Genomic DNA, 27,813 nt, shown 5'->3' with positions numbered 1-27,813 from the left:
AATGCAAATGCCTCGGCAGATATTTTCATCAATTTATTTACATAACCTATTATCGCCTTCGTATGGCTTCTTCCAACTACAACTGCCTTTCTTTTTTTCTCCTGTTTAGCCTCCGGTAATTACCATTCAGATAATACTTCAGAGGATGAATGAGAATGATATGAATGAGTGTAAATGAAGTGTAGTCTTGTACAGTCTCAGTTCGACCGTTCCTGAGGTATGTGGTTAATTGAAACCCAACCACCAAAGAACACCGGTATCCACGATCTAATATTCAAATCCGAGTAAAACTAACTGACTTTACTAGGACTTGAACGCTGGAACTCTCGACTTCCAAATCAGCTGATTCGGGAAGACGCGTTCACCACTAGACCAACCCGGTGGGTTAACTACGACCTCCTACCATAACTTACAACCCTCAACTATCAAATTAACCGATTCGCGGAAGCGCGATCCCCGTGCCTTCCTCTAACAGCAAAGATTTCACACAAAAACTCTCCTATATCTAACTTCAATTTGACTACATGTTGAACCATCCTGACCCCCGTAGGGAAAGACACCCGCTTTATGACGATTCCGGTCGCCACACCACCTCCTCCGTTCCTAGAACTGATGGGCTTTACCGGAGATCGTCTTTTAGATACTTGATAATAAAAATAGTTATCAATTTAGCCTAACTTCAATTAGACTACGTGCTGAACGATTTCTTTTTCTGTTTAGCCTCCGGAACCACCGTAAGGTATTACTTCAGAGGGTGAATATGAATGTAAATGAAGTGTAGTCTTGTAGAGTCTCAGATCAACCATTCCTGAGATGTGTGGTTAATTGAAATCCAATCACCAAAGAACACTGGTATCCACGATCTAGTACTGAAATCCGTAAAAAGTAACTGCCTTAACTAGGGTTTGAACCTTAGAACTCTCCACTTCGAAATCAGGTGATTTGCGATGACCAGTTTACCACTAGTAGAAGTTCTACTACTGTACGTTTTTTAAGGGTATTTCATAAAAATGTCTGTTAAAAAATAAAATAAATAAAAAAACAAACAAATTAAACAGCATCTATTAACTGAAAATGAGAGATTAAATATCTTTTATTTGACTATTTCAGTTTAATAATTGGACTTAAATACTTAACAAATAGATATTATTTATCCCAGAACATTGCATAATTCATATCACAGGAATTTCCCTTATTAAACTGGTGGCAATATATATAACGTGAAATATCACATAAGAAACAGGTAAATTACTTTTTTTTTTATTTCGTCCAACTTTGGACCGCGTTTAACACTTTTTTAAACCACTCTCTTCCTTTCCTTCCAGTACTTTTTAGGACTCTCACTGACCATTTTCCTGAATTCTTCTACCACTTTTCTTTATTTTTAAAACATTTTCTTCTTCCTTTCCGTTATTTATTTTATTTTTTTTTTCATTAATTCCCGGTTTTTTAAGTCCGAAATTTCTCTTTCGGATTTTTAAAAACTTTTCTTAAATTTATCACTACAAATTGTTAGTTTTTCTTTCTAGATAACATAAAGGTAGATTTTCTTAGAAATTCTATTATCGCTTACCCGTAATTTGTGATCTATAAAAGTCAATTTCTTTTCATGTTTAATTTTTTCCTTTTTTTGCTTGATGAATTAATCCCCACAGAAACTTTTGAAGCTTGTACATGGGAATATGGAAATGGGATGCCATGCCTGACCGGTACTCCACCCAGGACTACCGAAACGCTACACTCCGCCATGAAGATTGGAAAATCTTTAAATTTCTGGTGTAGCATTTTGTGGCGGGGTGAGTTTATATAAAGTTTGTGGTTCGGTACTTTATATAATCAAATATATTTCTTAAAATTTTTTTTTTAATTTCTTTTGGATTTTTTTTTAAAGATCCGTTTGATCATCACTGTTAAACATTCTTAGTTATTGCTTTTATTTATATTTAAACCGTGTTTGTGTTTACTGTTTTGTTTTTCTAACATGTCTTTCGATTTTGATTACGTTTATATTTTGTCAGCCTTAATATTTGATGCTTATGTGGTTTTTGGGATAATTTAATATTCGGGTGGTTATATCTGGTTTATGTTTTTTATTTTGGGTTATTTTAGTGTTCTATTTATGGTTTATGTTCTTGTTTTGATGTTTAATGTTTTGTTGTTCGTTTTTCATAATTTTAATGTTTTTATTTGGGTCTATCTTGTGTTTCTGTTTCCACTTTGTTCTCCCTTTCTGTTTACATCTAGGTTATGAATACATAATTCATGCGTTTACATGTTTATTTAAGTTTTTGTTTTGGCAGTAGTTTAGATTAATTGTTGTAAAACATTTCAGTTTTTATTTTTGATTTAAAAGGTTTTGTTTGTTTTAGATGTTATTTTATGTTTCGTGTTGTTCTAGGTTTATTTATAGTTTGTAATTTTACAGTTTACAGTTTTTTTGTTTGGATTAGTTAAGTGTTAGTTTTAGTGTTTTCCTTGTTAACAGTTATTTTCTTCTTGTTTTTCGTCCGGTATTGCGTGTCTAGCTCACCTTTTACCGTTTTCGGGTAGGTTATTTAATCGGTATAGTCTTGTTTGAGATCATTGCAAGTACGTTCATTTAGGTTAGCGTTAGTACACCGATGGGAATATCATTCGTGGCATCCTGACTGAGGCAATCGAAACTGGGAGATGTCTGTGGCTGAAGTACTGAAAATACCTTCCGTAAAGCCCCTAAGGGAGACATACGGAGGGGGTGGAGTGATTGCGACCTAACTGCCATGTCTTCCCTTCGAGGTCAGGATGTCAAACATTCTTCAGCGTACAATATTTCTGGACGAATCATCGTATTCAAATACCTTCCTTTTGGATATATATAGAATTTTTGTTGAACATGTTTTTTTTGTTAAAAGATAGTTCAATTCCATTTTATTACATTTTTTATTCATTTTATTACATTCTTCATGAATCACTATCTATATACCTCAAAATAGAGTCATTTGAGATTTTAATACTATTTTATGTTTTAAAAACATTAACTTAATAGAGAATTTGATTTTTAAGAATTTCTAAAACTTTTTTGTGGAGTAAAAAAATTAACCCAGAACATCTAAAAAAAAAGATTTGTCTCTATATGAGAATGTAGGTAAAAAATACAATAAGATCCAAAAGTTAATAATAATTTACAAATTTATTTCCAAAAGGATAATTAAACTTTAAGGCTATCGGCAAATAATACAATTTTTCAGCAACGTTGCTGCAATTATTTTTTTTTAATTTAACTATGGATTACATATAATTAGATAACGATAAAAGTAATTCAGAAATGAAATAAAATAAAACTCTGAATTTTATTACTGTAATTACGAAGTAACTGTTTTCGTATAACTCAACAGAATACTTCGGCTTAAGAGAAAGTATCTTACTATTGCTTCCGTTGTCATTCCTAATAAATTGTCGAATCATTTATAATAATCTTCCCATTTATTTATTTAAAATACAACTGAAATATTTGTTTAACAGACCCAATGGATGATTTTAAAAATAATACTAATTAAAAAAATCCAAAAAAAAATACTTGAACTTTCTGAATTCTTTTCGTTTTTTATGTAAATATATGTTTAAATAATTCCATGAAATTGTGATTTATTTTGTAGTTATTTTTATTTTTACCGACTTTTCGAAGAAAAATACGGAATTACTTTCGATCGTACGATAAAATGGAGGGATGAAATTGAATTTTTTTTACGTTTAGAGGTATAAGAAGTACGAACTACTCATTTAAAATGTATTCCCTTTCGATCGTACGATAAAATGGAGGGATGAAATTGAATTTTTTTTACGTTTAGAGGTATAAGAAGTACGAACTACTCATTTAAAATGTAATTCCCTTTTATATATATAGGCTTATGTATAAAATTACATAGTACATAACCTCAATTTAAGATTATATTGAGTTTGTTTAGTGTATTCACATACGCACATGCAGTCAGTCACAGTTATGAGAAAGTTTAAACTTGGTGCTTATGTGCGTAGTCTACTCGTTACTTTTAATTTTTTTTCTATTGTGTACAATTATCTTACCTTTCTTAGCTTCGTCATAATTAAATTATATGTTGACGCGTTTCGGATACACTCCATTTTCAAAACTCACAGTACTCTTTAATTTTTAATTACTTCACCAAATTACGGTTATAATAATTTAACTTTCTTATAAACAGAAAATATTTTTTAATGTTAAACATAAAAAAAAAAATCATACCTCTTTTAGTTTTCTCATTTAATTTATGTTTTGCATATTTCTTGTGCAAAAAATTATACAAGAAATATTGAACAAAATAAAATAACGAAAAGTCGGTCTTCTTGCGCAGTTCTGCGCAAGAATTCATTTATTTAGTAGCTTCATGTAATTTATTTTACGATTATTTCATGTGTTTATTTAAAATAATTAGTATAGATTTTAACTACATCTGTTTTTTATCTTAGAATTAATTGTATACTCTGCGATTATCACCACGATTTCCCTTAATCCATTACAAGTAGGTGTACAGATCCTTTTTTTATCCATGGAATTAAAAAGGATCTACTCATTTCTGATGTATATGTATTATTACGTACTGTACACAATAACAGATTTATTTATTTATCAACTATTAAACTTCAAATTTATCGGTAAAATAATAACAATAACAATAATAATATGAACTAGTTACATCCAGTAGTCTCGAGATGAGAACTAGTTGTAAATTTAATTTATTAGTACTTTATTTCGTTATGATTAATTAATTGATGTTTTTGTACAAACAAATTAAGATAAAGAGTAATTAAAATATTCAGATACATTAGGTTTGCTGCTATCTTTATGTATAAATCAGAATTACTAAGCCGAATTTATCAGAATTTAAAAATACTCTTGTGCAATTCTGCGTAAGAAAACCGATTTTTCGTTTCTGACGCCCTCACTATTTCGTAACAGAAGCGTACTATATTTTTTCAGAGTACAACGCACCACTACATACGTTGAATTTACGAGTAGACCCTACACATAAGCATCAAGTTTAAACTCATTCACCACTGTGACTTACTGCATAAGCGCTTATGAAAAATACACATATATAAAGTCAACACAACCTCAGATTGAGGTTATGGTTGTCTGATGTAGACCTTAAATTGACAGTAACTGAAGAACTACACAACCAATATTCGTCAAACTTTGATATACACAACTTCAAATACATTTCTATAGCATATCTAAACTTCACTGAAATTTATCTTGTAGTTTTGAAAATTTTCAAGCCACAAAATTTTATACATGAATGATATTTTCGTAATCCTTATACCTAAAAAAAACAAAATTTATTTTCACTCCCCAATCCAGCCATGTGACCGAAAAATACCAAAAAATTGAGATTATGTTGTCTATTGTCGATCTTAAATTGAGCGTAACTCAAGAACGACTCAACCAATCTTAATCAAGTTTACAGATACACAACTACAGTATATTTAAATTTCACTGAAATTGATCGAGTAATTTTGAAAATTTTCGAGCCACAAATTTTATACATAGGCCTATATATATATATATATATATATATATATATATATATATATACATAGGCCTATATATATATATATATATATATATATATATATATATATATATATACTTTTCATACTCTTCATATGTCAAAACGTAAAGAAAATTCATTTTCACCCCCCAACACCACTGTGCGATCGTATACATTGCGTGCGAATAGTAGATAAACATTAAACCCACTTCCGTTTTGGATAAAAAAAGAAAAGTTAACCAGTTTTCCTAGGAATCTTTAATTTTTAACGGGAAACGGGGTTCCATCTCTTTAATGTATGAATAAATTCTTTTCCTTTTTTGTGATTTACTAGATGAGCGTGAGTAAAGTTCGAACTAATGAAAATGAAGGAAAAAGTACTTTTTAAACAATTTTCATAGAAAATTGTTTCATAGAAAAATTTTTTATAATAGGGATTTCTTCCTTCCCTCTACCAGTTTTTCAGGATTATATTTTAGTGGTCTATTCTCCCGGAAATATCTTAGTAAAAAATTAAAGAGAAAACAAAAATCGCAAAAAATATTTATTTTATTATTTTTAATGATGATGAGTCTCTTTTGAATAATATATAAATTTAACTAAAATAAATTAAAAAAATATAATAGGACTGAAATAGATTTTAAATATATTAAATAAAAAAAATAGAAAGTTTATAATATAAAGTAATAGATGACGAGAAGTGGTATAAGAGAAATGTAATTCATTACATTTCTAAGTGGAATTCCCACCATTTCATAAGTGGGAAGTCCACCAACGAAAGGAAAAAGGAGAGTATATTATTATTATTGTTATTATTATTATCAAAGTAAAAATAAAAGTGAAAAAAAAAACAACTTTGTAGGATTTTCAGCTTTCATTCCGCATTCCGTTCTAAAACGTTTATAATTAAATTTACCAGTTCTTTATTTCTTTTTTTTTAATAATTTTGGTAGACCTGTAATGAAACTAAATTTAATTCAAACATAAACGAACGCGCTCATAACTCACACACGCGCGCACAAAAAGAGAGAGAGTATTTTTTCTTTAAGATGACACAAAATTTTCATTTAACTTTAAATATAACCATAATAATAAAAATAAATAAAAAAATTAAAACTAAATTTAAAAACTATTAAAAAATAGTACTTTTTTCAATTTCAACATTTAAAGTCGGCGTCGTATTAAAAAAAGTTGACAAAAAAGTTGTAATACGTTCCTGGCATTGACTATTCATTTATAGTGGTACAATAATAATTATACATGAAAAAAGTTACCTAATCTGTTTTTTATGGGGGTGGGGGTAATTTATGATGAAGTTTTTTGTAAAATTATCATTGTATAATTTATAAAATAAAAAAGTTTTAAAAATTAAAAAAACCTATATTTTTTTATTAACCTCTGCTCCCCTACCTCCAAAATCACCTTCCAAGAAAGTTTGCTGATTTTCTAAATTTACTACGTTAAATGGAAGAAACTAAAAAAAATGTAAAACCAATAAAAAGTTATCTAAGATTTATCTTTTTGGGGTGGGGTGGAGTACGATGAAATTTTATTGTAATATTATTACTAGAAGTCTATTTCTAAACTACTTTTAATACCATTAAAAATTTAAATAAATCCCAAAAAGTTTTGAAAAATCAAAAAAAATCGATATTTTAAAATTTTGATCGGCTCCCTCATCCTCAATATTACCTCCAAAGTATTTTTTTTTGGGGGGGGGGGTTGTTTTCACTACTACTATGCCTAGGAAGACATTAAAGACATTAATTTAAAAAAAAAAAAAAATTGGTAAGATAATCATGAAAGCCGCTTAGTTATAGAGTAAGGTTATATTCGCAAAATTTTGAGATAATTGATCTCCAAAAACCATCCAGCCCCTGGAGATATTGACACCAAAATTTTACTCAACAAATTTACTCATACACTTAAGTCTCTGTATAAAATTTCACGAAAATCGGATAATCCAGTCAAACGTTATTAAGCTTCAAACATCCCAACACATGTACATACATACGAACGAATATTACCCCCACACTTTTTTTTATATTTTTTGGGGTCTCTGGATCATGAAACGTCCAGAAATGCAAATACATATCATACTCCATTTTTTGACTGATACTTTCCTTCTTGTAGCTATGATGCAGGAAAGTAAAAACAAAAACATTCCAGAATTTACCCTTCCTTTGATGTTGGCTTAAAAAAAGCAATTGAATTTTAAAGAAGAGTTTATAATGTATTATTTTTTAGATTTTAATGCAGTTTTTTCGTTCTGACCATTAAAAATCACGTTCACAAAGTTTGGACTTATTTTTATTTTCTCAAAAGGTTTTAATTCTGTTGCTTAGTTATTCCTTTTCTTTTATCCGTCTATTCGGATACCTTTCTTTTACCACAATTTCACTTCCAAAAAATCGTTGTTCGTGGGGCAAAATGCAGTATCCTCTGTGGCGGAGAACATTTTTCAGCAGTTTATTTAATTCTTTGTAAGTTGGTTTTATTATTTGTGTTTGTATTTGTTACTTTTCTAAAATATTTAATTCTTTTGTAATACGAAAACATTTTTTTTTTCAATTTAATAATTTTGTTAAAATCTGCCACATTTTGTTTTTAATAAACTTCGAAATTCTTACGTTTGTGTTCAGGTTTTGTAATGTTTCATTCATAAAATTTTACTCAGAATAAAATTCTTTGAAGTTTTGTTTGTAACTTTTAAGTTTTTATAACCCATTTATCAAAGTTATTTTACGCCAAACATAAAACTGTGTATATTTCGACCCCAATTTTTTGTCTTTTACCACAGATTTCTAAATTAAAAAACAGATTTATTAAAAAACCTATTAATAATGCAGTTCTGGTACCTATTTTTACTTCCTTGTATGAAGAAAAGGAAGTAGTCAGATCGCAAAAAATTCCGGTTTTCAGATTTCAACGGAATTATCCATTTTGACCATCACTGAATCCATTTTAACTAGTTTCGGCGTGACATCTGTATGTATGTATGTATATATCTCGCATAACTCAAAAACGAGTAGCTTTAAGATGTTGAAATTTTGTGCTTAGGGCTGTTGTAACATCTAGTTGTGGACCTCTTTTTTGATTGCTTTTAACTGGACCAAAAGTGTTTAAAAAAGCCCAAAATCCAAACAATTTGGATTTTGGACATTTTCTTAACTGCAGTAATAAGCCCTCGTTGAGAACCTTTAAACGATATATCATAAGTGGTACTTATTACATTGGTTTCAGAGTTATAGCCAAACAAAATTTTAGTTAATGAAATATTTTGATCTTACAGGGGGAGGACACATCGGTTCGAATCAGACTTCCTCTTTTTTTTAAATTTAAATATATTGATTTATTAATAATTATTAACCCCTGGTTGTAAAAAAAATTACGATAAATAATAAGTCAATAATAAAAATAAAAAAAGATACGAAAAAAATCAGAAGTTATTAATGAAATAAAATTTTATGTACTTTTCATTTAAAAAAAAAAATGTGTATATGTAATTTAATAGGCGTACAAGGAAGTCATGTGGTGTACATATCAGATCTTTTTGTTTCAATTTTTCATGTCGAATTTCATATAAAACCACAAAATTCATCGCTTAATTTGGATCCCAAAAATTACAGTATGGCTTATTTTACACAGAAATCGGAACGAAGTTTATCAGCAGCCGATACTCGCTAACGAAGCGTTTCCAAACTAAAGCTTTTTATGAACTTCCTTTTTTTATTTTCACCAGTAGAACAGGTCCTGTAACTTTGTTAAGTTTTCGTGAATCACTTTATATATATATATATAAACACACCTCTACTGATCGCCGTTAATTGGTAGCCATTTTAAAATTGAGAAATTTTGTGAAAAATTCTCTTTAATAATAAGGAAACTTACGGGAAAAGTTTTTGAAAAAAGCCGTTCGACTGTAACTGCTTCAGAATTACATAAATAGACGAAATATTAAAAATTAAGAGTTAAAATGGTATCGTTCTTGGCTCTGTCATTAAAATTGTTGCATATTTAATCAAATATTTGAACTTTTTTTAAAAATACAACTTAAAAATAAATATTAAAAATACCGCCACGATATTTATTCGTCAGTAGTATTCGATGTTCCTAAAAATAGTACTTCCGATATTGTTAATATAATGAGATAATTTTTTGTATCAGTTAAAGTACCCACAACCAATTATGATCGGCAATTCTGCATTGCATTTTATTTCATCTTAAGATAAAAAATATATTTGTAAAAAGTACAGCGAGATCTGCTGTTCTCAGAAATGAATATTATATAGTACTTGTTAAAAATGCTTAATTTTATGTGAGTTAAACGTTACAATAATACATTATCTACTATAATAAAACTATTTAAGCCGTTCTAAGAATAACATTTTTAACAATATAAATTGAAGCAGTAATACATCTTTCTTAAACTCTCACTAACGCTGTAAAATAATTACATCATATTCTTAGTACACCAAGTATTTTAATTAATATTTATTTCTCATAATAAATAATTATATATTCCTTTTTTAATTGTAATTAAAATAGATTTTTTAAATATTAAAGTAAATATATATATATATAATAATAATAAAAAGACATATTTTAGTCAAAAATATTACCTTTATTAATTTCTTGGGTTAACCAATTATAAATTAAATTCACAACGTTTCACTTAGAATTCTCTAGCTTCCTCAGGTGACAATACAGATTCACACACACATCATACAAAACTCTCTTACATACTAAGAAATTAACTGATCTACCCATCTAAGATAACAATATCTAGGATCTATTTAAAAAAACAGAATTTTTAGAATGTGTAAATATTTGCGTAGATAATATACATTTTAAATCTAAAAATAAATGAAGAGTGCCATGTGCCATAGTGATGGGGTCACCAGTCTCAGCCTGCTTAGCAAACCTAACTATGGAATATTTAGAAAATAAAGTATTAGAAAAATTAAATACTAAGATCTTATTCTATAAAAGATACGTATATGGCATTCTAGTATGTGCACATGAACAGGATATTGATTTAATATTAAAAGAATTTAACCTATTTAATGAACGTTTATAATTTACACAGAATTTGAAATTAACAATAGTATAAACTTTTTGGATTTAACAATAACTCATTTCAAAAAGAAATATCAATAAAATAGTATATAAAAAACCAGTATATTCAGGCAGATATCTAAATTTCCTATCAACACAACCAATATCACATAAAAGATCAGTAGTCAAGAATCTTGCAAACAGTAATAAAATTTACAAACCCCGAAGATAGACCAGAATATATTTAAAAAAAAAAAACGAAAAACAAAAGATCTATTAATAAGTAATAATTATCCGGAAAATATCATAAATAAAATATCTAAAAATACAATTCATAAATAATATCAGACAACCATACTAATAAAAATAATAAGGAAAATTATGTTGCATTACCATATGTCGCATGCATTACCATGTCTGAAAAGATTAAAAAATTGCTACAAAAGGATTTCGCAATAGCCCATCAAAATTACAACAATTTGAACAGTATGTTTTCTAAATTAAAATCGCCGATAGAAAAAAAATCAACAAGCCAACGTAGTATACAGCATTCCGTATAAAGATTGTAACGCGTTATAAATTGGACAAACATCTCAATACCTTAAAAAAAAAGAATAGAAGCCCATAAATATAGAAAAAAGGAAGTGACAACGCTTACAAAACATACAATAGAACATGAAAACTCGTTCGATTTCAGCAGCACCAAAATATTAGACAAAGAACGAAATACATATTGAAGAACCAAACTAGAAATGATACACATCAAGAAAAATACAAACGCTGTCAACAATAGAACGTACTTAGCCGGATTAAGTAACATATATGGTAATCTAATTTAAAAAATCATATTTACATTGTAAATTTAGTTTTAAGGAAAATAATTTTTAACGTTTGTAGTTTTTGAGAAGGTCTCAATATACAGGAAATAAAATCAGATTATATAAAGAGTTCTAAAGATAAGATGAGTCAGTTATGAATAGGGGGATCTATTAATTATAACAAGGATGAGGATAAAATATTGTTATCTAGTTTGGGTAGACCAGTTAATTTCTTAGTAAGCCACCGGATTGGTCTAGTGGTGAACGCGTCTTCCCGAATCAGCTGATTTGGAAGTCGAGAGTTCCAGCGTTCAAGTCCTAGTAAAGCCAGTTATTTTTACACGGATTTGAATACTAGATCGTGGATACCGGTGTTCTTTGGTGGTTGGGTTTCAATTAACCACACATCTCAGAAATGGTCGTACTGAGACTGTACAAGACTACACTTCATTTACACTCATACATATCATCCTCATTCATCCTCTGAAGTATTATCTGAACGGTAGTTACCGGAGGCTAAACAGGAAAAAGAAAGAAAGAAGTTAATTTCTTAGTACGTAAGAGAATTTTGTATGATGTATGTATGAATGTGTATTGTCACCCGAGGAAGCTTAGAGAATTCTAAGTGAAACGTTGTGTATTTAATTTATTACTTTGTATAGTTGATTGGTTAACCCAAGAAATTAATAAAGGTAATATTTTTAAGTAAAATATGTATTTTTATTCAATTTAATTCTATTCAAACTTATATTACTTCTATGCATGAGGCATTGATACCGTTAAATTTTCAACTTAAAAGGTCAAGGGGGTGAGGCTGTAGAGTAAGGTCACCCTTAGTATCTCAAGATTCCATCTAGTTAAGGTCATATTTTTCTTAGGTACATTGGTTAACAATTAAAAAATAACAATATTTGCCAAAAAAATTTGCCACATTGCACCCCCACCCCAAAAAATGCTGTTGCAGTCGTTTCCTATGTTGTGACGTCACAGGTGAGCGGTAAAATTAAATAAATTAGTAATATTTAAAGTGTAAAAAAGTAACTCGGTCTGGCTGGATGTTGAACTTATTCAACATCGACTCGGTACCTGGTGCGTTAAGTCTCGCGGCTACACCAGCTACCGACCGTGCAAGCGAAATCTGTTCTACGTAAGTTTTGAAATTAAATTAGTTAGTATCGATCGTCGCGCTAGTACCACTACACCCGCGCTAATTAAATACGGCATGCTCGCACGCTTTAGTTAGAATAACTGAATAAAATAAACGAAAAAATGTTATATTTAAATAAAATGATAAATATTTTTAATTAGGTTTTGTGTGTGTGTATGTGTGTGTGTGTGTGTGTGTGTGTGTGTGTGTGTGTGTGTGTGTGTGTGTGTGTGTGTAAGCAGAGCATCAGAAACAACTTACATTTGTGAGACTTTCCCGGAACACGACTTTAGCCACGTGACGGGGAAGTCTTACAACTGTGAGATTTTTTTTTAATTTCTCGGTAACAGATTTAGGATATCTTTGATTTTTGGTGTTGTGTATAATCTTCATGTGAATATTTAAAAAAATCTCTAGATTTTTTGAAATTCGATCTTGAAAGGGGTGAAGAAAGGTAAACTTTTTAACAATATTTGAAAATTTTCCCCGATTCCGATTATACTTACAAGATGTTCACTAGATGTGAGCTTGCAAATACTCTTCAAATAAATATTTAAAAAACATTTTTAGATTTCTTTTTTAATTTTGATTTTTTGGAGGTGCGCCGTTGTACGGCATGGCGGTTCAACCAACACAGCCATTGTTACTGTATGTGCGACACAACTGGCTGCACTTGCCTCCAATTACTTGATTAAAAATCATAAAATACGCGTAATTAAAAAATTGTTTAAAAAATGAGAAACGAAGTACGGTCATCTTCTAGCGGAATTTATCGGGTAACGCTAAGAACCGGGCAAAATACATTCTTCCCCTTACGAAATACGGGTAACCAGTTATAAATAATATTTTTAAGATGGAGGTCTCTCTTTTGAAACCCACATTTAGATAACTCGAAGTTACGGGTCCTTTCCTGACCAAACTGTTGCTCTGAAGAAATGACAATACACTGATATTTTTTATAAATTGAGGAGGCTTTAATTTTCATTTATCATTATTATTGTTACAAGCATGAGTTTAATGAATACAACGGGTTCCAAGGGGCAAAGCCCTTTACAAGTCCTGTGCTAGACGGGAAGGGTGAGCGAAAGCGAGCCATGACCGTTTAAATAAACCCTGACCGCGACGGGAAACGCAAGTAACCATATAGCACGGCTTCGCCCATGATTACTTGCATCTATATAAAACATACCGTGACTGGCTGATAATAAATCCCCAGAAGAAACTACTGAATTGATGAAAATTCGTATACGATGTAAATACACACTAAGAAATGACTTTTTTAAATTACAGTTTAAAGGGTTATAATGGGGTAACATTGTATTATTTTTTTAATATCTCGTTAAGAAATGAAGATGCAACTTTATTTTTTATGTGTCTAATCTTGATGTGAATATTTAAAAAAAAAATTTCTAGATTTTTTGAAATTCAACCTTGAAAGGATTGAAGAAAGGTAAAACAATTTCGAACAATGACTGCAAATTTTCTCCACTCGATTTGGGCTTCCAAATACTCTTCAGATAAATATATAAAAACCATTTTCGGATTTTTAATTTTAAAGGGTTAAAAAAACATAAATGTTTTTTTTTTACAGTTTTATGCTACTGCTATTGACTTACGAGATTTGGTCACTTTGTGATGGTAATTTACGACTATAATTCTTATTATGTATTTCGCGAGCGAAGCCCGACGGGAAATGATAGCATATAAATATATATATATATAAATTTTTTTTTTTTTAATATATATATATATATATATATATATATATATATATATATTTATTAAAATTAAACGTTTATATATAATAAATGTTTTAAAATTTATTTTTTATATTATTTATTAAAATGTAGGTAGACCCATATTGGATCTACCCTACATTTTATCTTATTTCATTATTAGTGCGATTTTTCAATTTTTGGTTGGTTATAACTCGAAAATGAAGGCACGTAAGAAAAAGAAATTTAAGAAAATGAAGGCATCAAGAAACGGTTTTCGTAATCGTTTTACACAAAATATTTTGGATTAAAATCATTTATCATAAGTCCCACCTTCCGATTAAAAAAAATATTCAAAACATCGGGCTAAGATGACGGATAAAAATTTCAAACACACCATAAAGTAGTAATTTTTTCCTCACTTGTTTCTACCTCCTAGTATCAGTTTGTTTTTAAATATAAAGCCGTTTCCGTTAATATTACTCTGTATATAAAATGGCTTAACAGGGCTGTGGTCCGTTTTGAATTAGTATTATGGTATAAATCTTACTAACAGATTTACAATTTATTCTTGGAATTAAAATTTTATTGAGAACGGTTGTTCTGTTCAAGAATGAAACACTGAAACACTAACAACTCGGCTGTATATTTTTAGTGCTTGGGGGGGGGGGGATTTTTTTGCATATTCGTCGTAAATCAATTTGATTAACTTCTTGTAATGCAAATGATTGTTTGGCGTGTTTAACATAAAGTTTTTTTTATGTTGAATATGCAAAAATATACCGTCGAGCAAGAAATGAAATTAAAGTGATTCGTTACAGGTAATATAAAAATATTAAATCGGACGATTGGTAATAAAGCGTTCCTGAATTAAACTTAATCTTTGGTGATGGGTCAGCGGTAACGTAAACACACACAAACACATCAGGATTCGGACAGCGAAAATCCATATGAATCTGTGAAACATGTTCGTGATTGTCCAAATGTTTCACTGAGAATACCAAAAAGATGTTTATGTTTCTAGGTATATGTTTCTAGATACTAGAACATTTTTTTATTCCCAAGTTAGATGCATACGACCAAGAACGCGACGGTTTCACTTCCAATTAGCAATGAAGTATCATACTACAGCACAGAAGTCCGTGATCTCCTCGATAACCGTTTTCCAATCCGGTCAAACTGACCCAACCGCATAGCCACCTCGTTCGCAGAATTTATTTTTTCTCGACTTATATCTTATGAGGTTACATTTTTTGTTCCTTCCTTTACTTTTCAATGTTATTGAACCCAAAAATTGAATCACCTCTGCAACCACAGAAGTGTCACCGGGAATTCTGAATATCGTTTGTCAAGAAATCGATTTCAGTTGGAATGCTATCGTATTACCAATAGTGTTTACACTAAACTAAATAGGGTTATTTCATTAAAAATGTCATATGTTTTCTCAACCGATTAAATTATTTTTAATAAACATTTATACGACTTTAACTTTGTAAAATTCTATTTGAACGCTCTTAATTTACAGTGGAAAACCAATATATAATATTTGGCCACATAAATATTAAGGTCTTAAATAATTATCAATTGGCCGCCCTCCGTGGATCAAGTAGAAGCATCTCAACCTTTCATCCGGAGGTCCAAGGTTGGAATTCCGGACAGGCAAGGCATTTTCACACATTACAAAACTGCCATTTTATTTCATCCTCCGAAGCAATACATAACGGATGAAAATTTTTTTAAACTTTTTATTTATATATAATATTCTTTTTTAAATAAAAATTCGTCATCTGAGAAAAAAAAAATTAAAACCATACAGAATTTTGGTACAGTTCAGCGGTTTTCAAAGTGCTGAACTTGGAGAAAATTTCTGTGACGTAAATATTTTAATTAAAACTTATTTAAATTGAACAAAAACAGCTCCATGAACGTCAAAAACTAGGCTAGCCTTGACTTATTTAATGTCATTTACAACATAAATTGTACATCCGAGCTTTACTTACATTGTTTTTTTTTGTTTAAGTTAGAATATATGTAAAATAAACTTTAACCTAAAAGAAACGTGAGTTGGTACGGAAAGAAGCTTCCAGCAGCAAATCTATAATTAATTTAAGGAACCAGAATCAATCATAACGATAGAATCTGAGGCAACGAAAATCCACATTAACCTCTTCATACGTTTGTGATGACCGAAAATGAATTTATTTTTGTGTTTTGAACAAAGTTAAAATTTACAGCCAGTTATTTTTCATTGGGAATACGACAAACAACATCATTTAATTTTATAAAATAACGGTAAAATAATCGAAAGATATCTTATTTTATCCAAAATAACTTTAGTTTCATTTCATTATGAATTTATTAACTGTGTTTATTTATCCCAAAAATGTTAGAAGGTAAATAACATGACGCTTAACATTATTTATGTCTAGCACGTGATCTATCGATCTTGTATAATCGTATTATGTTTGTTTAATTACTTACACTTACAGGAGAGATCTTACAACTTGAATGGTCATTTTTCTTATAACTTTCCATTTAAATCAATCATTCCAATTGTCAGAGTCAATCTATCTTCTCTCTGTTGACGTAAAAGTTGTAGGCACTCTTCTTTCTCCTTTGATAAGATATCCAGTCAAAAAATATTTTGGAATCCAAAAGAGTTTTCCACTAAAACTTTAAAATTTTCTAACAACCGTTTCAAATATCCGTACCAGCTGCATCTTAAAATCAATATCATTTTATCTCTATTTTTGTTCGAATATATTCATTTATAAACTTAGCGTCACCCGGCAACATCGTCTAAGTACTCCATCTTCAATAAATTCAACCTCTTATATTTGCATTTCCGCTCCATAAAAAACACATGGTTTTATAACGAATTTTAAAATTAAAAATTTAGTTTTCTTCGTGATGCTATAATTTATTTTTCTTACCATAAAAATATGAAAAACTGATCAGTAATTATTTGTGGTCATTACTATTAACTTAACTGAATACTTAGTAAGGAATTGGAAAAAAAGAATATAAATTTATTAATTATTGTGAAATAACTAAGTAGTATTATATTTAACAGATTTCTATGATAATAATTTATTTTTACAAAGATTACCACACAACATTAAAATTTGAAAACAATTGGTAAAGACAATTAAAAATTATTGAAGATAAAAACATGACACAAGAAACTGTGTAACTAGGTTCATTGTAACACGTATAACCATTGTCAATAATACGGGTTGATGTAACTTCTTCAGGCTACGTAGAGAATTGCGTGTGTGACATCACACTATTGTAGTGTACATAAAGTACCGCGTTTGCGTTTCCTTGGAAGAAAATCAACTGGTTCGTTTAAGATCTACTTGCACCAATTAAACGTTTACACAGCTTTTTCTTCTACAGTTCAATCCCTGCATGTAAAAGTAGTTGAGTTCGAAATGACAATCTATTCTACCGCGAGAATCAATTTTGTATCTTTGCCAACACAAGTTTAAAGCTTAATAACGTTTAACATCGTTTCATAAAGACGACAAAAAATCGAGGATTTTTATGTTTTATCCCACAATCACTTTCTACTTAAAATATTTCATTTAACTTTGAAAATAAATTTTTATTTAAAAAAAAATAACAGAAGGAAGACTAAATGAAAGCAATTTTTTACTTCCTTGTACGAAGTAAAGGACGTATTATGATCGCGAAAAATTTCAGTTTTCAGATTTTAACGAAAATATCCATTTTGACCATCTCTGAATCCATTTTGACTAGTTTCGGCGTGACGTCTGAACGTAAGTCCGTATATTTCTCGCATAAATCAAAAACGATTAGCCATAGAACGTTGAAATTTTGGATTTCGAACTATTGTAACATCTAGTCGTGCAACCTCCCCTTCTGACTGCAATTGACTGAACCAAAAGTATCCAAAAAAGCCCAAAATACAAAACGACTTGGATTTTTTACTTTTTCTTAACTGCAATAATAACTCCTTACTGAGAGATTTTCAACGATATATCATAAGTGATACTTATTTTCATCGCTTCGAGTTATAGCTAAATAAAATTTTAATTAATGAAATATTTGGATCTTACAAGGGAAGGTACATCGGTTCGAATCAGACTTCATTTCTTTCCTTTTTTTTAATCTCTTTTTAACTTTTTTTAAAAATTTAAATATATTGATTTATTAATAATTATTAATCTGTGATTGTAAAAAGATTTTTACAATAAATAATTATTCAATAACAATAAAAAAGAATCAGAAGTTATTAGTTAAACAAAAGTTTATCTACTTTTAAAAATGTGTATCTGTAATTTAATAGGCATTATTACGTATCTTTGCATGTAATAGATTTGGTGAAACATCTGATTATTTAATATTAATTGAAAATTAGAAGTTAGAATCGTATATTTTTGGATTTTGTAGTTTAACTTTTGTTTAATTTTTCTGGAATTTCTGTTTAATTTTATCTACATTAAAGTTAACTACAGAGTGACTGAAAAATAGACCCTCACAAGAAAAACATATACAATGAGGCATACATGCCCGATCTTTAATAAATTGCAAAAAATTCTTGTATTTAGTCCTCTGATATTTTCGGACAATATTCTCCCCAAGTCGGAGATGATCATCATTTCGTTTATTTGTTTTTTTTTTGCCAATTTTAATTCGCTCTTTAGCTTGATATAATTCTAATCTTAATTTGTGTACACGTTCTCTAGTTTTAAAATTTTCTGTCTCTTTATGTTTATATTTTTTCTTAATGTTTTTATCCTTTGTTTGTTTGCAACATTTTTTTCCTGTTTATTTTTTTTTTGGTTTGTAACATTTTCTTCTTTTTTTCATTTTCCTTTTTTTTACTTTAAAAATAATTATTAACCAGAAATTATCAAAAAAAATTACAATAAATAATAATTCAAAAATAGCAAAAAAAATATGGAAAAAATCAGAAGTTTTAGTGAAATAATATTTTATGTCCTTTTAAAAATGTGTATATATAATTTAATAGACGTACAAGGAAGTCATATGGGTCCACAAAAGATTTAAGGTAGATTTCATAAGAAAGCTATCTATTGTAATGGGTACCATGATTCGACTTCCAGAAAATTTCAACATATCTTTGCGTTTCACATCCCCCAGACCCCAAAATCACGTCAAAAGTTTATATATTCATTTTTATATATATTCACTTTTTTGTGGACATGATAACTGCCGTAATTTTCTGCCAATCACTTTCAAATTAATACATAAAATATAACTACCCAAAATCTAGTTCGAGCTAGTTAATGGGAAAAATCGGACCATGGGGGTGGAAATGGGAGGACTTTTTCGAAAAAAATAAAAATCTCTATAACTTTCCTATTAAGTAAAATATCGAATTCGTTTGAAGTTCCTACTATTCTTTGGATAAGGGCTTAAAACTTATCTAAGTAACGTTTTTTGATATCACCAACCATTGGTCCAAGGGGTGGAAAAAATGGGGTTTCGAAGACAAAAAATATATCTCCATTAATAGGCACAGTATCGAATCGGTTTAAAGTGGTCGTTAGTCCTTTAAACATTACCTAAATCTTTTGTCTGTAACAATTTTTAATATAACCAAGCGTTACAAGGGATGACACAAAATATTGCTGGAATTGTAAGAAGCTAAACATATGTCATATGCTAAACATGTGAAACTTTTTTTCACTTGCAACCATTGTCGTATTGAGTAAATTTGAAGTATTTTTAACTTTAAAATGCAAATCTTTTTTATCCCCTATTTAGCACCGGTGAAATCTACCTCCGCCTTCCGGCGTGCCGAAAGGGATTTTTTAATTTTATTACTTAAAACGGCTTTACGCCCACATGAAATATGCAAAAAAATCTTAAATTATGTTATATTAACTTTTCTTTTTCCTGTTTAGCCTCCGGGAATTACCGTTCAGGTATTACTTCAGAGGATGAATGAGGATGATATGTATGAGTGTAAATGAAGTGTAGTCTTGTACAGTCTCAGTTTGACCGTTCCTGAGATGTGTGGTTAATTGAAATTCAACCAGCAAAGAAACCGTATCCACGATTAGTATTCAAATCCGTAAAAATAACTGACTTTACTAGGACTTGAACGCTGGAACTCTCGACTTCCAAATCAGCTGATTTGGGAAGACGCGTTCACCACTAGACCAACCCGGTGAATTATGTCATATTAAATGCCTAATAAATAATGCTTTATCATTACCTTACCTGTTTCTAAAACATTAATTTTCTAATTACTTTTGTTATTTAAGGATAATTTATATCAATCAGGAGTTATCTTTTTTAAAAATTAAATTTTAAATGGCAAATAATATATAAAAAAGAAAGAAATAAAATTACATTTAAAATAATACGAAAAATTTGTAATTAATTAAAAAGAGAAATTACTAAACGTAATTTCGCAGAAGAACGATTCCTGAATTACGGCCAATAAAATTGAAACCACAAGCCAAATCCAACAATCAATAAATTTCTATCTAAGGATTAAAATACAGTACTGGGCACCACTTAATTATTGACAATAGAAAGCTGATAAATTGGAATGAAATGTAAACAATCGCTTTTTTTTAAATAATCATAAATAACTTTTCCTCACGTTTTATACAATACTATTTGAATACATAAAAATGTTTTAAATACTTTCATAACAGTTAACAAAATGGTAGTTAATCTGTATCGAACATAGATTTGGATAATTTATATAATAAAACTATAGTTTCTTCCAAAATACTATTCAGAGTACATTTTTTTCAAAATATTTTTACGTTAAAAAAATGGAAAAACAATTATTTTGCTATCTGATTTTGTATCACGCAAAAAAAAAAATGGGAGAAGGATGTTTTAAATGAATTCCCACAAGCTATAAAATAATTTTTAATATAACTGGAAGAATAGATACAAAAGATCCGAAAATTATACGTTTTTCAAAAAAAAATAATTTAAAATCTGGTAGAATATTAAATTTTTACTTTCCGGCGAATGTTACTATAATATCTATATTAAAGGGAAAAGTAGGTGATCATATCAAAAATAGGATGTAAGGTTTTTCTGCAAATTTTTACGTTATAGGATCTATACAGATCTTCTATGTGTCGCACCCCTTTTGATCTTGTAACTCAGGATTGACCAAACCGATTTCCCTCAAATATTTCTATATATGGAGCATTGACCAAATTACTTTTTTTTAAATTTTGTTTAGGAGTGGGGAGATATCATGAAAAAAACCAATTTCGATTTTCTTTAAAGGAATTTTAAAGAAGATTTTATTAGAGAAAATTGTTTCCTACAATCTATATATATATATATATATATATATATATAAAATTTTTTTTTAAAATCAACCCCCATTTCTTAAAACTGAAATATATGTTTTTTGTTCTTTTGCTCTATCTTCCTTCGGTAAACAATTTTTCAATCATTTTTTGATAATTTATACTTAATATACGAGGTCTGTTCAAAAAATAACTGAACTTTTTTAATTACGCGCCAACGGAGTAATTTAGTGACGTGCGGTTGGCAGTACTGTGTTTCGCATAACCTCCTTTGTAACCAAATGATCTTGGATTGTTGATATCTCGTTTAGCTTTCGTGTTATTGTTGTTTGAGTATATGTTTAAGTGTTAGTAGCGATTTTCTGATGATTGAACTTTTGTCTCAATGTCGTAACCGCAAACCCAGCTTTTGTCTCTTGTTACGATCCTTTGCATGAATGTTTCATCGTCATCGGCTTGTTCAAGGAGTTGCCGGCAATTTTTCACTCAAAGTTCATTCTGCTGTTCGGTCATCAAACGAGGAACAAACTTTGCTGCAAAGTTGCTGCAAAGTGTTCAAGTTTACAGTCAAATTGTCATGGTGTCTAATTGAAATTCTAACCTCTTCTGCAAGTTCTCTGACAGTCAATAGGTGATTTTCACGCACTAGACACTTCATTTTCTGAACATGGATGTCAGCAGTCAAAGTCGAAGGCCTTCCTGGTCAAGATTCATCTGCAATTGACTGACAACAACTTTTAAATTGTGAAAACTATTCATAACATCGTGTACAATCCAGAGCATCATCTTCGTAAGCTTGTTTCAAAAGTTGAAACGTTCCTGTGAAAGTTTTCCCCAGTTTCACGTAAAACTTTACGTTGAATCGTTGCTCCCGAAAAATACACATTACAAAATCGCTACTAACACGTGAGCACGTTGCACTACAATAACAACAACACGAAAACTAAACGAGGTATTAACAATCCAAGAACATGTGGTTACAGAAGAGGTTATGCGGAACACAATGCGGCCAACCGCACGTCACTAAATATCTCCGTTGTTGCATAGTTAAAAGATTTCGGTTATTTTTTGGACAGACTTCGTATAGAATTAACAGCATTGATCTTCGCAAGCTCTCTAGCTACTTTAGTACGTTCAGTTTCGTACCTGGGGAAGACATATAAGACTTGGCGCACATCATCAATGGTCCTACACTCCGGACACAAGCTTGGATTAATCAAACCAAATCTGGCCAACCTATCTCGAAAAGCACCAAATCCAGAAAGAACGATCGAGCGATTCAGCCCACCTGACCGGCCGTAAATGGAAACCTTGGTGGTCTATTTCTTTTATGAATCCAAAGGGAAGTTGGCCTACCTTCTAGCATCAAACGGTAACTGGCGCTCAGTTGCAAGAATATCAAAGGGGTTAGTGCCAGAAATAACAAGGACCACCTCTCGAGAGACAGTCCTATAGGTACGAGACAGTAATAGTAATAGAAGACGCTGAGCTCTCAAAATATATATTCCTATAATATTTGTATCTCATTCGATGAACCCAGACAGGCGCAGCATATATCATTATAGCTTCGCATATATTGTTATATAGAGCACGCATAGTTTTGAAATTAAGCTGCCGATCGGGGTGAACTGCTCTCCCAACACCGAAGAATCAAGGATAACTTCTAGATACTTCCGCTGCATCATCATCGTAGCTCCGCCAACAGTCAGAAATTATGCTCTCAGGTCTCCTTTAACTTGAAATTTCTTCGATCGGAGACCGCATTTACGACACATTCTTTTTTCTCCCTGAAAATTCCCGCAAACACCCACTGCTGAGGTTAAACCAGCCCCACCACGCTGTATTTTCGTCTTAAAAAAAGAGATTTGTCTGTTTCCACGTTCAGACCATTCCCGCCTATTATTGCTTGGTTACGGAATAACATGTCCGACACATTTCATTTACAAAACTTTCCCAGTCGGTTACAGTGGTACCGTCTATATCAAACTTTCGTATAAAACTTACAATTATTCCGTGCGTACAGGAAATAAACGAAACCTTCCGATTTTAGTTTGCTTGATTGCAGTCATGTACCTTAAATGAAAAGAATTGCGACAACTCGCTTTTGAACAACGCCATTTACTTTCCCTGTCACTAAATGAAAGAGATATTTCATGACTCTGTACGCAAAACCTAGGATTATGTAAAATCTCTTTGGGTAGTAAAAAACGAACAGTATACAGTTTATCTGTCAGCTCACGGTTTAAGTCAATCAAACCCAAGTCGGATGAAAATACCGAATAACAAGCACAGAAAATATACGGAGTGCACGATTGAAATAATTCACTGACATTTAAGGTTATGTTCGCTGTCGAAATAAGATCCAATGATTTTTCTTTATTTAGATGCATGAACTTATAATGCAGGAGAATCTTCAAAAATCACGGTACGTTTTAATTCGTTTGTGATCCAGAAACAGTAGTATGAAGCTAAATTTCTAAAACGCATAGTACAACTATATGTCAGAACCATGAAGAATTTGCGTGTTAGAGCATTTCAGATGTCTCTATTGTTGGCCAAGTTTTTTTTTAGACTATAATTAAGCATATCCTGGCTTGATGAGACAATCATTTTAACGTGACAACACTTTCAAGACAAGCTAATTTCCTTTCCTGTTAGTTTTATCTATGCTAATTTTTTTTAATTTTTTAAACAAATTCAGGTAAACTTAACATGCCAGCCTCCGTGGTGCGGGTGGTAGCGTTTCGGCCTTTCACCCGTAAGTCCTGGGTTCGAATCCCGGTCAAGCATGGCATTTTTCACACACGCCTCAAAACATTTATCTCATCCTCTGCGGAATGAATTGCTTGACTGCGGACCCGGAGGTAAAACAAACCAAAAAAAAAGAAAAGTATACTTAACAGTAAAATATAACAAGATCTGGTTAAATTTTCATCAGTCAATATTCTATTAGCTAATAAAAACGTCTAACTTGCGTGTCATCATAATTTTTCTTAATGGAAGTCAAAAGCAACTGAAATCGGGATAGAATCTAATATTAAAAAACAAAATCTAAGTTAATGAACTGTAATTAGTTAATTTAGTAGAAGAAGGAATTGTAAAATAATTTAATATATAACACAGAGAAATGGATCAAATAGTCAAATCACAAATCAGAAAACATCCGACCAAATCCAAAGTAGGAATGGAACCTGAGACAAACAATACATGTCATGCTTTTAATAGGAGGGGAATAACTTTTAAGAAAAGTTTTTCTAACATTATTCATATATAGAATAACCTTACCAAATTTACATCCTTCAATAACGGCTTAAAATAGCAAAAAATAAAAATTTCAATAAACTCTATGTACGGGTTCTATAATTTAAAAAAATTGTAAAACATTTCTTGATAGCTCTATATATGAAGTATATTCTTTCACAGAATTTTTGAAAAATATTTAAACCGAAGGGTCATAGAACAAAAGAACAAAAAACACATATTTCAATTTTAAGTGGAGATTGATTTTTTTTTATAATTTATATATATATATATATATATATATATATATAGTGTAGGTAAAAAATTTGCTTTAATAAAGTTTTCTCTTAAATACCTCTAAAGAAAATCGAAATTGTTTTTTTCGCGATATCCCCCTTAAACGAATTTTGAAAAAAATAAAAATATGACCACTGCCTCATATACAGAAATATTTGGCGAAAATCGTTTCCGTCAATCCTGAAATATAAGATCAAAACGAGTGCGACACATAAACTATTTGTATTCTAATGTTTAAAAATTTGCAGAAAAATCTCAGATTCTATTTTTGAAATGATTACCATACGTTCCCCTTTAATATAGCTATTCTAGCTGTGTTCGCTGGGAAAGAAAGAAAAAATGGAGAAAAAATGGTACTAAAAAATTTAATAGCAAATTTATTATAAATTATGAACAATATAATAATCTTAGTTAGGTCATGGGAGGTCAATGAATATAAGTTGTTTTGTATTTTTATTAACATATACATACACATATGTACTAACTCAGAAAGTAACGTCCTTGATTTAGTTGGCGAACGAAGCCGACTTACAGTAATGATTAAGTTTAGTATTCAGCATAAACACTCTCCATTGGTTTTTTTAATGTTTTTCAACGCCCAGTAGTTAGAACTTCGCATCAACAATATTTTTACGATGTTTTTTCATAATACTATATACATATTAAGTAGTAAAGGTTAAATTAAATTTTTTTGACATAATTTCAAAATTACAAGATAAATAGATATTTCATAACCGGATATAAATGCTCCTTCATTCTTTAAAAAACAAAACCAATAATGGAGAATATGAATACTTACAAATTTATTATAGCTAATATAAAATTTACGATATTATGTATGGATTATATGATAAAGCTTTCTTAAAAATAGGAAAGTCTAGTTAGTGAATACAACCAAATCTTGAATCTTTCTTCATTACTATACTTTATAATCTGAAACTATGGCCGAAATATTAAATCATACTAACAGTCTCAGAAAAATCAATGAAAAACGAATCATATATTAATATAACTTCCACCCAATGAAAATGTAAAATATATTTTTAGAATAACACGAGGAATATATTAAATTTAAAAAAAACACGTTGCAAAAAAACAGTGCTGATAAAAATTGCTGTTTAATATAGGGTAACTAGCAGACTCGGCAATGTTTTGCTACTGCAAGATTTGAGCATATTTGTAAATTAAATGAACACAACTGAAAGTTTGATAAAACATTAAAAAACTGAACATTACGGAACTTCACAAAATTTAGCCTTTCACTTTATAAAAGTCAGAATGTAAATAAATCCAATTGTAAACAAAGCACTACCTATCGGATTTAATTCAAACTACTCTCTAAACACAGTAGTCGGTGGAAAATACCCCTAACTTTCTTTCTACTGGTCAGATCGAGGATTTCACAGCTTTTAAACCTTCTCTGGACAACGCGGACCATTATTCAAAAACCCACGCGTAAATCGATCAAGTATTTTGTATTCTATAGCGGACACATATACGAACATTGCCTTTTATGTAGAAGAAGCTCTTGGAGGGGGGGGGGGGCAGTGACTGGGCCACTCTGGAACTTACAGGTCAAGGAGAAAATTGGCCACCCACAAACGGCGAGTCAATGTGGCGAGAGCCGCATTGTCGGACAGTGTGGGAGTTCCTTAATGCGGTTTCTTTGTTCAACCAACATCAGTAGTTTACCCGAGGGTAAAGCCTCCTATCGCACTGCTGTATGAAGCTAACCTAGAGATATATATGGCTGACCACTAGCCAATTAAGGTTCCAAGCGCTTTAATATGGTGGACAGGTACTTGCTGGCATTCAGCGACCTAGACGTGGCAGCGAATTGCTGTCTAGACCAAGTAAATTTTAACTTATGGATGTCATATGTATTTCTAGTAGTTGACGGAGTGCGCCTACCCATTTTAGTAAATATATAACAAGTGAGGGGTTGGGACACGTAAGCCCGTGGTGTATGGCACCGCGCTTAGTCCGCTCACTCTTTTAGGTAAGCTCTAGGAGCTATTTAGGAACTGGTCGCTAAACTGTTTCGAGAATCAGTAGCCGTTTGTGGCACATTCAGTCTTATGCTTTAGGGCGATGGAATGGAGTGGTGGCGGGAGAAATACCAAGCAAACCAATATGTAGAAGAAGAAAGTCTGTTTGTATATTTGTTTGTTTCGAAAATATCTCGATACCGGCGCCACCTAGCGGTTATAGTTTTTGCAAAAATTTTTTTTTTCACATAACTAATATATATATTTTGAATATGAGCCAAATCGGACCATAAATACAATTTTTCGAAATATCTCGACTCCAACGCTACCAAGTGAGTCCAAACTAATTCAGTAACCTTCGTGGGCGTGCGCACAACTCATCAAAGTTTCATCACAGTGAATGGTATAGGAACGCATACGGGACATACAAACAATCATTTTTATATATACTGATTACCAATCTATATAAATAAAAGACAAAACGGTTTGTGAGTGTTCTAATAACTTAAAAACTACTTAACCGATTTCGTTGAAAATTTCACAATTTATTGTTATTTGCCCAGAAGTGTTCACATGTTATAAGTTTGCATGTTTAAATAACAATGCGTCCAAAACGATATATAATAACAGTCTGAGGAAGTCGATATTGACATAGACAACAATCGATATAGACGACATCTCTCGATATATACAACATTAAATTTAGTAAAAGAAGTTTTAGGTT

The 27,813-nt window shown here is 30.5% G+C and overlaps 1 protein-coding gene across 3 annotated transcripts in view; it reads right to left on the bottom strand.

Moving 5' to 3' along the window:
• LOC142333291 (ATP-binding cassette sub-family C member 4-like) overlaps positions 1–27,813 on the bottom strand; it is a 124,722-nt gene that overhangs the window by 85,474 nt on the left and 11,435 nt on the right. The window lies entirely within an intron of this gene.

Source organism: Lycorma delicatula, chromosome 12 (genome assembly GCF_047948215.1).
Source record: "Lycorma delicatula isolate Av1 chromosome 12, ASM4794821v1, whole genome shotgun sequence".
In the NCBI taxonomy this organism is placed as follows: domain Eukaryota; kingdom Metazoa; phylum Arthropoda; class Insecta; order Hemiptera; family Fulgoridae; genus Lycorma; species Lycorma delicatula.
Note: the sequence above shows the minus strand (reverse complement) of the source record. Positions and strands in the feature narration are given on the sequence as shown.